The sequence below is a fragment of the Fukomys damarensis genome, unplaced genomic scaffold (assembly GCF_012274545.1).
Source record: "Fukomys damarensis isolate Sample0158 unplaced genomic scaffold, DMR_v1.0_HiC HiC_scaffold_37, whole genome shotgun sequence".
NCBI lineage: Eukaryota > Metazoa > Chordata > Mammalia > Rodentia > Bathyergidae > Fukomys > Fukomys damarensis.
Window position 1 is genome coordinate 27,002,510 of NW_022900949.1, and position 9,185 is coordinate 27,011,694.

General features: G+C 57.9%; 1 protein-coding gene across 1 annotated transcript in view; it reads left to right on the forward strand.

Moving 5' to 3' along the window:
- Positions 1-9,185, forward strand: part of Wnt7a (Wnt family member 7A) — a 41,243-nt gene that overhangs the window by 16,929 nt on the left and 15,129 nt on the right. The gene's annotated exons all lie outside the window — the stretch shown is intronic.

The following is a 9,185-nucleotide window of genomic DNA, read 5'->3' on the forward strand; positions in this document are numbered from 1 at the left end:
TTGTTGACTAGAGAGACTGAATTTCGGTTAAAACGAGGCGGGTGCAGAGTAGGTGTGACCCTTGTCTCGGTCCAGAGTCGGCTGTGCGGCGCAGGCTGAGTCAGGAGGAGGCTTCCCAGGGCTTGGCTGCCATCGCAGCTGACTAGTCCTTGGTCTCCTTAAGCAAGACCTAAAGCTCACCATGAAGAAGGTGAACGTTCCCTCTTTACTGCGCCTTCACATCCTCTTGGACTTGAGAGTCAGGAATGCTTTGGGATGTTCCCAGAGGAGGTGGCTGGGACAGATGGAGAATGACACTTCATGTCATGAGAGTGGCTGTCCAAGGGCCGGAGGAGCAGAGGGGTCCGCAAACCCAGAGAACACGGCAGGGGATCTCTCGGGGAGGCAGGGCCTGTGGAAGTGAGGACCGGCCATAGTCACTGAGAAATGGATCGAGTTACCAATACGGAAGCGAGCTCCCCATCCCAGGAAGTATTCAAGCATCTGCAGTTGGCCAGACATCTTGGGGTGGCCACTTCAGCACTGTGGTTTGACCTGGGGTTGGCTGTGGGTTCTGGCCAGGCCTGTGAAGGACGAGATTCTCAGAGCTAACCCTGGGTCTGGGAGGGTTGGGAGGGGATTTGGTCTCCAAGAAGCGCTGTGAGCCAGCATGAAGAGGGAGGAGGGCCCAGGGCTGGCCTGGGGTGGGGGACGGGGCACCGCAGTGACAGGGCCAGCGGGCAGGGCCACCGTGAAGAGCCGCAAACAGGCAGCGGCAAATGTGGGGCCAGGCTGAATCAGGAGCACGGCCCACGCTCGGCCCCACACCTGGTCTCCAGCCCTCTGATGACTGCCGTTTCCGTCTCCAATCTCTATGCGGTCACCGTGCTTTGAAATAGCGTTGTCATCGCTAACTATTGGAAGACAAGAAAAGCCAAAGCCAAAGACCCCGAGGGTCTTTGGGTCAGGCATACGCATCACTGGCTGAGCAGGGCTGTCCCTTCCGTCCGGGCTTGGTGATGAGTAGCAAAGTGGCAGGGTCTTGTCTTGGCAGAGCCAGACCTCTTCTAACTCATGGAGTCCTCATGGTGTCTCCAGGAGGCAGCTGGACAGGTGAGGAGATCAGCAGTTAAGGACCCTGCAGGTCCTACAGCTAATAACCAGTGTGTCCTGCTGTGGCACATGTGACCTCGATGCACACGCACAGGGCCAGGGCGTGGCGGTCACGGCGTGGCGGTCATAGCGTGGCTTGGTGGCCAGGCCACCCCCTCTCCTCCCCATACCTCAGAGCTCGTCTGGGCACTCGGGCACTGGCAGGAGGGGTCTCTCCGGCCCTGACGGTGGCGAGGAGCTGCACACCTCCGTGGGAGAAGGCCCAGTGCCTCCTCTGGGCCCGAGGCCACATCCTGTGTGTCAGAGCCTCCCTCCCGCAGCCCCGCTGAGTCACACAGCGCCGCTCACCCCTGGGTAATCCCCTGAGGCCCTGCCTGTCTGGGCCCGCGGTGGGCACTCCTGCCCAGGCTGAGACCGCATGGCAGGCGGACTCCCGCAGTTCCTTCCTCACCTCGGGGCCAGAGCCCGCAGGTCACAGGTCACAGACAGAGGGGAAAGGGGTCCCTCCCGCACCCCGGTCCTCATCCAGCTGCCCGCTGGGCCGCAGCGAGGGTCCCCGGGGGGAGGAACCGGGCTCTGCTGGCCCTGCCAAGCATGCGGCTTTTTCTTCTGTGTTCTCTATTTTTCATGCTTGCGTGTGTAATGATTACATTCACCGTGAGGAGTTGGCACGTGGCATCGCACATCTTGATGCCTTTTTCATCCCCTTCCCCTCCCGTCTCCTCCCTGTTCCCTCCAGCTCTGCGTCTCCTTCCCATTTGCATAAGCTCTGGTCCCATTTTTCTCTTTAATTTACTTGTGTTTTCATCCCTCCCGCCCTCCGTCCCGCCCCCTCCTTCCATTCTTGATCCCCTTCTTCTTTGAAAAAGATCTTCCTGTCTTTTATCTCGCTCCGCATTTTCACTTGGTGCTTCTCAGGGAAGAGAAACCGTGCAGTATTTCAGCGTGTGTGTCCGATTTGCCTTACATAACATTGGTACGGTCTCGAGCTGCATCCCTTTTCTACCGATGATGCTTGTTTTTCTTGCTGGCAGAGTAGTACTCCATTGTGTGTGAAAGCCGCATTTTCTTATCCACACGTCTGTGATGGAAGATAGGCTGTTTCCTACATGCCATTGTGAATTGTGCTGCTGTATACATGGCTATCGGCCACTGTGAATCGTGTTACTATCAGCACGGGTGGTGGCCTGGGTCACCATACTCTGATGGCTCTAACTCCTTCAGGACGATTACTAGATGAGGGGTAGCTGGGTCGAAGGGAATTTCTAGTTCCGGTTTTTTGAGGAATCTCAGGCTGATGTCCGGAGCGTAGCGACTGTCCAGGTTTGCATTCCTGCCGACCGTGTAGGAGTCTCCTCTATGCCGCCGCTTCCCCAGCACTTGTTACTGCTTGGTTTCTTGCTGGTGGCCATTCTCTCTGGACTGAGATGGGATCTCAGCGTTGTTTTCCTTTGCGTCTCCGGCGCAGGCGTGAGGCTTGTGCCTGAGGTTCAGTCTCTCGTGTGCAGAGCTGACCTGGGAGCCGTTGGGGTCAGGGGCCAGGACCCCAAGATCTGCGGGCTCTGGAGGAGGTGGCCCCAAGACGAGTGAGGTTGGGTTAAGCCAAGAAGGGGGGCAGACGCCAGGTCGGTGTGGAGGGGCGGTGGACAGCGCTTGCAAGGTGGAGGCGAGGGGTGCAAGTGTGCCCCAGCCCAGTGGCCTGGAGGGCCCTACGGGGTGACCATGGTGGGAGCGGTCTGCATGGCGGTCCCCTGCTCAGCCAGGGTGGCAGCCTTAGGACCTGCCCCAAGTCCCTGTGGCCACCTTGTCCTGTGGCCCTTATCGGGCATGATGCCCCCATTCAGAGAAGCATCCCCTCCTACTCCTTCCCAGCCGCGTCTGGGAAGCTCCCCGTCTCAGGCTGAAGCCTCATGAAGGACAGAGATGCCCAGTGTGTCTGTCACAGCTGCTCCCCAGCTCAGGCATATAGCAGGCACTGTGAATACGGACCGGTGGGTAGCTGAGGCCCTTGAAGTAGCTGGGAGCTATGGATGGTTCTAGACCAAGGGAGAGGCAGAAGTCACAGGAACAGATTCTTGGGAGGGACACAGTGGGGCCTGGGCCAGCAGTGGGGGGGTAGGCGAAAGCAGGGAAGCCCACGGAGAGGGGCACCCAGGGGAGAATGTGGCCCAGAGCTGGCCCTCGGGCACCCAGGACAGTGGCCACACAGCTGAGCAGAGAGACAGGGTGGTGATTCCCAGCCAACCCCGGGCAGGCAGGAAGGGCAGAATCAGCAGCAGCTGCAGTGGGTTCGGGCCCTTCGTCCACCAGGCAGTGGCCCTGGCCTTGTTCTGGGTCACAGGTGCCGGCCGGTAGACTCCTGGGCACAGATGGTGCTGCTGGTTGCAGGACCAGAACCCTGGGAGGGGCCAGGCGCAGAGAGAAGCAAGCCGTGTTGTGGAGGAGAGGAGGCCAAGGCTCGGGCTCCCCCCGCTGGGAAAGCGGGGAGCGGGGCGGACTCCACGGAGGGCGCAGAGCCCAGGAGGGACGAGAAACACTGCTGGTGTCTTCGGGGCCTGCACCTGTGCTGGGACGTGAGGCCCACAGTGAAGCCACACAAGCTCAGGGCAGGAGGCAGCAGCCTTCGTCTGTGGGATAGGGCAATGCTGGCCCTGTCGCCTCCTCTGGTGGCCAGGAACTCAGACTGGGCGGCCCAGGGCCCTCACATCCTGGCGGGCGGGTTCTCGAGTCCCAGGACCCTCAGCCGGGAGGGAGAGAGGAATCAGAAGCTGTGTGTCGAAATCTGTGGGTGGCCGAATCGTTGCAGCTTTGCATCATTTCTTTGCAAAGGACCCCATGGGTCATGTTCTTGGGCCATTCTGTCCCGTAAGAGTCAGACAAGGGCAGCAAAAACCACACCTGGGGATTGCACAGCCAAGGAGAAACGTGATACAGAAGGTACAGAAAAGAGGCAAGAGAGAGGAATGGTTCTGCCTGGGAGGGTTCTGAAGATTGCTGAAATTAAGAAGGAACTTCAGGTTGGGCTTTGAGGGATAACTAGGAGTCCTCAAGATGGACCGGAGCAGGCCTGTAGCTCAGTGGGACAGCACACGTGTGTGAGGCTCAGGACTCTCTGTAGCTGTGTCACGAGTGAGGGCAGAGCAGAGGGACTCAGTGGGAGATGGGAGGGTGCTGCTGGGTGCTTGGAAAGGAGATCGTGCGCTGCAGCTGCTGCCAGGACCTCAGCTCTGGAGCAGGCTCCCAGCGGGGGCTGCTTGCTGGAGACCAGGAGTGGAAGGTGCACCCCGGCCTCTGTAAACCTGGCACCATTTGGGGAAATAAATGGGCACGGGAAGGAAAGGACCCCAGGCAGGTGAAAGGGAACCAGGAACCTGGGCTCCCCGTGCACCGACCATCATCCCACTCAGGAGGCGGAGACAGGGACCCCAGTCTGCACCCGAGCCCCTGCCCTGCGCCTGGCTGAGGCAGTGCTGCTGGATACACCCCAGGGGCCCGGAGGAGGGAGGACTGTGGGGAAGGGGACCCAGCTGGGCCGGGCTGGCTCCTGCTGGAATGCGGCTGCTCCAGCCGGTGAGCTGCGGTGAGCTCAGGGCCCTGGAATTCCACCTGAGGAGCACAGCCGCCTCCCAGCCTCCTCCTGTGCGGAGGGTGCCGGTCTTGTCCCTTCCTGCCCTGCCCGGCTGGGCTGGGTGCTCCCTGGAGCTGGATTCCCACTTCTGCCCTGGCCCCAGTGGGCCTGTACCATGGGGCAGCCTGGCCCCAGATAAGACTTGCCTAGCTATGCTCCCCTCCGCAGTCCCGAGGCCACTTGCATATTTGGCCAGAGAAAGTGGTTGGCAATGGCATGTGAGGGCCTGGGGAGCCCCACCCGCAGTGCCTGGGGCCGCTGACCAGGCAGGCCAGTAGGAGGTGTCCCCAGGCTGTGCCTCCAGCCCTGCCCCACACCCTCGGGATTTTGTCTTAGAACTGACTGGTTAGCAGCCAGCCCTTGCAGACTTGGATTGTGGCAGTCTTAGGCAAATCTCTCACTCAGGACCTCAGCCTCTACCACCACGCAGATTTCTTCCTTTTGGTCTTCCACATAAGGACACAGAGTTTTTTGGAATTTCGGGTGCCAAACTTATCTCCAACTACCCTCTCCTGCAGACCAGCCTCCTGCCACACATTCATGGCATCACTCAAGCTTGTTCCTACCCCAGAACCTTTGCACATGCAGCTTCATCTGTGCAAAAGGCTCTTCCTTCAGTCTTTGCATAAGTAGCTTCTCTATTCCTCAGATTGCCTTAGCAGGGAAGCCCTTCTTGAGTTGTGCTCCCAGCCTCCACCTTGTCTCTCTACACCACCCTGCTTTCCTTTATTTTTCCGTGTAACACCATCCAGTAGCTCTTTATTGCATGTTACCCCATACTACAAGGGAAGGGTGGCGTAAGCTCGCAATTGTATCCTTGTGCTTTGAGTAGTGGCTGGCACTTAACAGCTGCTCAAGAAATATTGAATGAATGAATGAGCAAATGAAGGCAAGAACAAGAGCCTGCTCTTCCTGGGGGAGTGTCTCAGGAGCAGGGCTGCCAGGTACAATCCAGGACTCTCAGGTGAATGGGAACCTGAGCTAAACCACACTTTTTATGTCCCAAATACTGCGTCAGAGATACAGTTAAAAACAAAATTCACCTCAGATTCAAATTTAACTAGGTTTCTTCTATTTCTGAGAAAATATATATCAGGATCATGATCGAGTTGTGAGAGTACAGCTTACAGCACACAGTTGCGGGGTCCCGTGGAACCGGTGTCCAGTTCTGCTCCACAGTGACAGCTTGACAATGTCATGACCGGGCTACAGATGCTGACACAGTCGGCACACACAGGGCCAGCAGGGTCCCCACACTGCCCTGTCTGTCCACAGCGGCTTCCCTCTTGGCCCTGTCCCTGGAAACCACTCATTTTCAGGGCTTGTTTCTAATAACATAAAGCCAGTGTGAAGATTTCTGTATAGGCTTTTGTGCAAACAGAACTTTCCGTTCCTCTGGGTTAAAGGCCAAGAAAGCAAATGTATCATACCTGGGTCTGTAGCTTTATAAGGAGGGGCTGGGCCGCTTTCCAGAGTGGTCGTGTGAGCTCTCTGTTACTATACAATAAACACCCAAGACCATTCCCTTAAAAAGAGGAAAGGTTCACTCTGGCTCGTGGTTGTAGAGGGTATGGTCCGTGGTTTGCTGGGGCGTTGCTCTGGGCCTTTGGCGGCACATCAGGGCACAGAGTAGCAAAGCCTGTTCATCTCGGTCCACAGGTGAGACACCTTCTGGCACATGGCTCCCGCCTGTCCCTCCCACAGGGGGTGTCTGTTCATTCCTTTTGCCCATTTCTTATTAGACTGCTGATTTCTTTACTATTGCATCGGGCTTTACATATTCCAGATGCTAGGCCAGTGTCAGGAGCGAGGTTTTCAATATCTTTCCTCAGCCTCTAGCTTACCTTTTTAGTCTTCATAGGGTTTATTGCAAAGCAAAAGTTTTTTACTTTGCCAAGGCCTAGGTGACCAATTTTTCCTCTTAGTTTATGGATTTTGATTTTTTTCTAAAGTTCTTTACTCAGCCTTAGATCCTGAAGGTTTTTCAGTCTCTCTTTTTTTTTTAAAGTTCTATATTTTACATTTAAATCCACAGTCCATTTTTACAGTTCTTTAAAAAGTACAATTTTTTGCTGGGCATGATGGTGCACACAAGTAGTCCCAGTACTCAAAGAGGCTGAGGCAGGAGGATCACCATGAGGTCAAGGGCAGCCTGAACTACATAGCAAGACCTTACCTCCAAAAACATGCAAATGCATTTTTTTATTTGACATATTTGTATATTTCTTTATTTGTTTGTGTGTTTGTTTATGGTGGCGCTGGGAATTGAAGCCAGGATCTTCACCCTGAGCCACAGTCCCAGCTTTTTTCCTTATTTTTTAATTTTGAGACAGAGTCTTGCTAAGTTGCCCGGGCTGGGCTCAAACCACGATCCTCCTGCCTCAGCCCCCCAAAGTGCTGAGATCACAGGTATCCACCACTACACCCAGCCCATTTTTATTTATTTTTCAATGTGGTAAGCTATACCTCACATAAAACAGAGCACTTTGGCCCCTTTTTTAAGCACACAGCTCAGCAGCGTTAGGTAGATTCTTACCCTCCTGCCGTCATCACCATCCTCCCTGGAACATTTCTGGCTCCCCAAACTGAGACTGTCCCCACCCAACACTCACTGTCCCCTCCACGGGCCGGGTGCCTCCACTCTATCTCCGCCAGCACGGGGACCTGAAGCCTGCGTGATGTTCTCGCGTCTGACCCATCCGGATGAACTCGAGAAAGAGCCGTGATTCTTGGGTTGAGGCCCATCGTTTGGCCCGTTTCCGTGCTAAGTCAGGCCGCCCTGCCCACCTCTGCGACAAGGAAAGGAGAGCAGGCCTGGCCCGGGCTGGAAGCTGGAGGCCAGCCCTTCCTGGCACCCCTTGAATCCAGGGGAGGCTGAAGCCAAAGCCACACCCCCAAAGAAGGGGACACGGGATTCCCTCCGGCCGGCTCCAGCTCAGAATCCCTTCTGCTGTCTGAGGCGAGGAACTGAGTGGGGTGACGCCTGGGGTGGAGGCCGGGGAGCCTGTGAGGCCACAGCGGTAGCAGACAGGGCTCGGGGACAAGATGAGGAGGCGGGCAGTGGGGGGGGGGCGCCCCGGGGCTGCAGAGGACCCCGCCCATCCACGGGTGTGGGCAGAGACGGCCTTCAGAAGTCACCTTTGGGAGAGTTTGGTCTTTGTGCTTTGTTTGGTTGTTTCTTTGGCTGTTGTTTAAGACCGAACCTCCCTAAATTGCCCAAATGGGGCTGAGCTTGGCCGTCCTGGCCTCCACCTCCTGAGTCGATGGGTTGCAGGTGTGCCCCACTTTCCCGAGGGGCCCGCGAAGGGTGTAGCTGCGGTGGCTGCCGGTCCTGTGTCCTCTCCTTCAGCTCCTGTGCAGCTGAGCCAGGAAAGCAGGGAGCGGGGAGCCGTCCTGGGGGGCCCAGAGCCTCCCCCGAGTGAGGCGGAGCCAGGGACTCACTTGCATGGCGGTGAGACCAAGTCAGAAGGCGTCCACTGGGGACAATGGCCTCCTTTGTCCTCACGAAGGGGACCGGGAGCCCTGGGTGTTATCAAATCTTCCAGGGAGAGGGGAGGGGACCGAAGTGATGGCGGGACAGACAGGAGGGGCGGGGGTCCTGGAGGAGGAGGACAGGCTCCGCAGCAGGCGCCCACAGCCTGCCGCTTGGTGTCCTGAGAACTCCGGGACGACTGTCCCCAGAAGGACGCCTGTCCGATGCCTAGGGGCATCTCAACTCCTCAGGGCACCCCACGTCCCTTGCCCACGTCCCCGAGAGGTTTGGCTGCTCTGCTCAGATGGCCACGGGGCCCTCTACCGGCTGGGCTGTCCTGGGGCATCAGGGCAAGGGGCCGGCCCTGCCAACGGGCTCCCCACATGGTCCTGAGTCCCCTGCTGGGGCCCTGTGCTCCTCAGAGGGGACCTCGCCAGGAAGGGTCCACTGTTTCCCCCACCCTGCAGAGGAGGACAGCCGAGGCCCAGAGCAGCTGAGCAGGGCGCTCGAGGTTACCCTGGTGGGACGCACAGGAGGGAGCCAGGATTCCCCGCCAGCCCCCCACCTGTGCCTCAACATGTGCATGTGCTCGCCAGGCAGCCTCTGCTCACCCGTCCTCCGCGGTGGGTGGGGAGCTGTGCTTAGACCGGAAGGACGCTTGTACTGTGAATAACAAGGCTCTAGCAAGCTACACTTTCCCTTCTGAAACCTGCACCGACTTTTCCCTTTCTTAACACCTTTGCCGGCCGAGCGCCCCAGCTGTGCTCGGGTGGAGGCCCTGTGCCCACTTTGGGGGCCGGACAGCTCAGGGCTGCTGTCCACGCCCACTCTGACTCCAGCATCCCCGCCGGGCTTCTGCTGTGAGCCGGGCTGTGAGAGCGACCGGGTGTGCAGAGCTGGGACGGTCCCAGGGTGCGCAGGCGGCCACCGCGTGGACCTGGGGATGCGGAGCTGTGACGTCGCTGAACAGGGAGGGTCGGGGAGCCGTTTCCA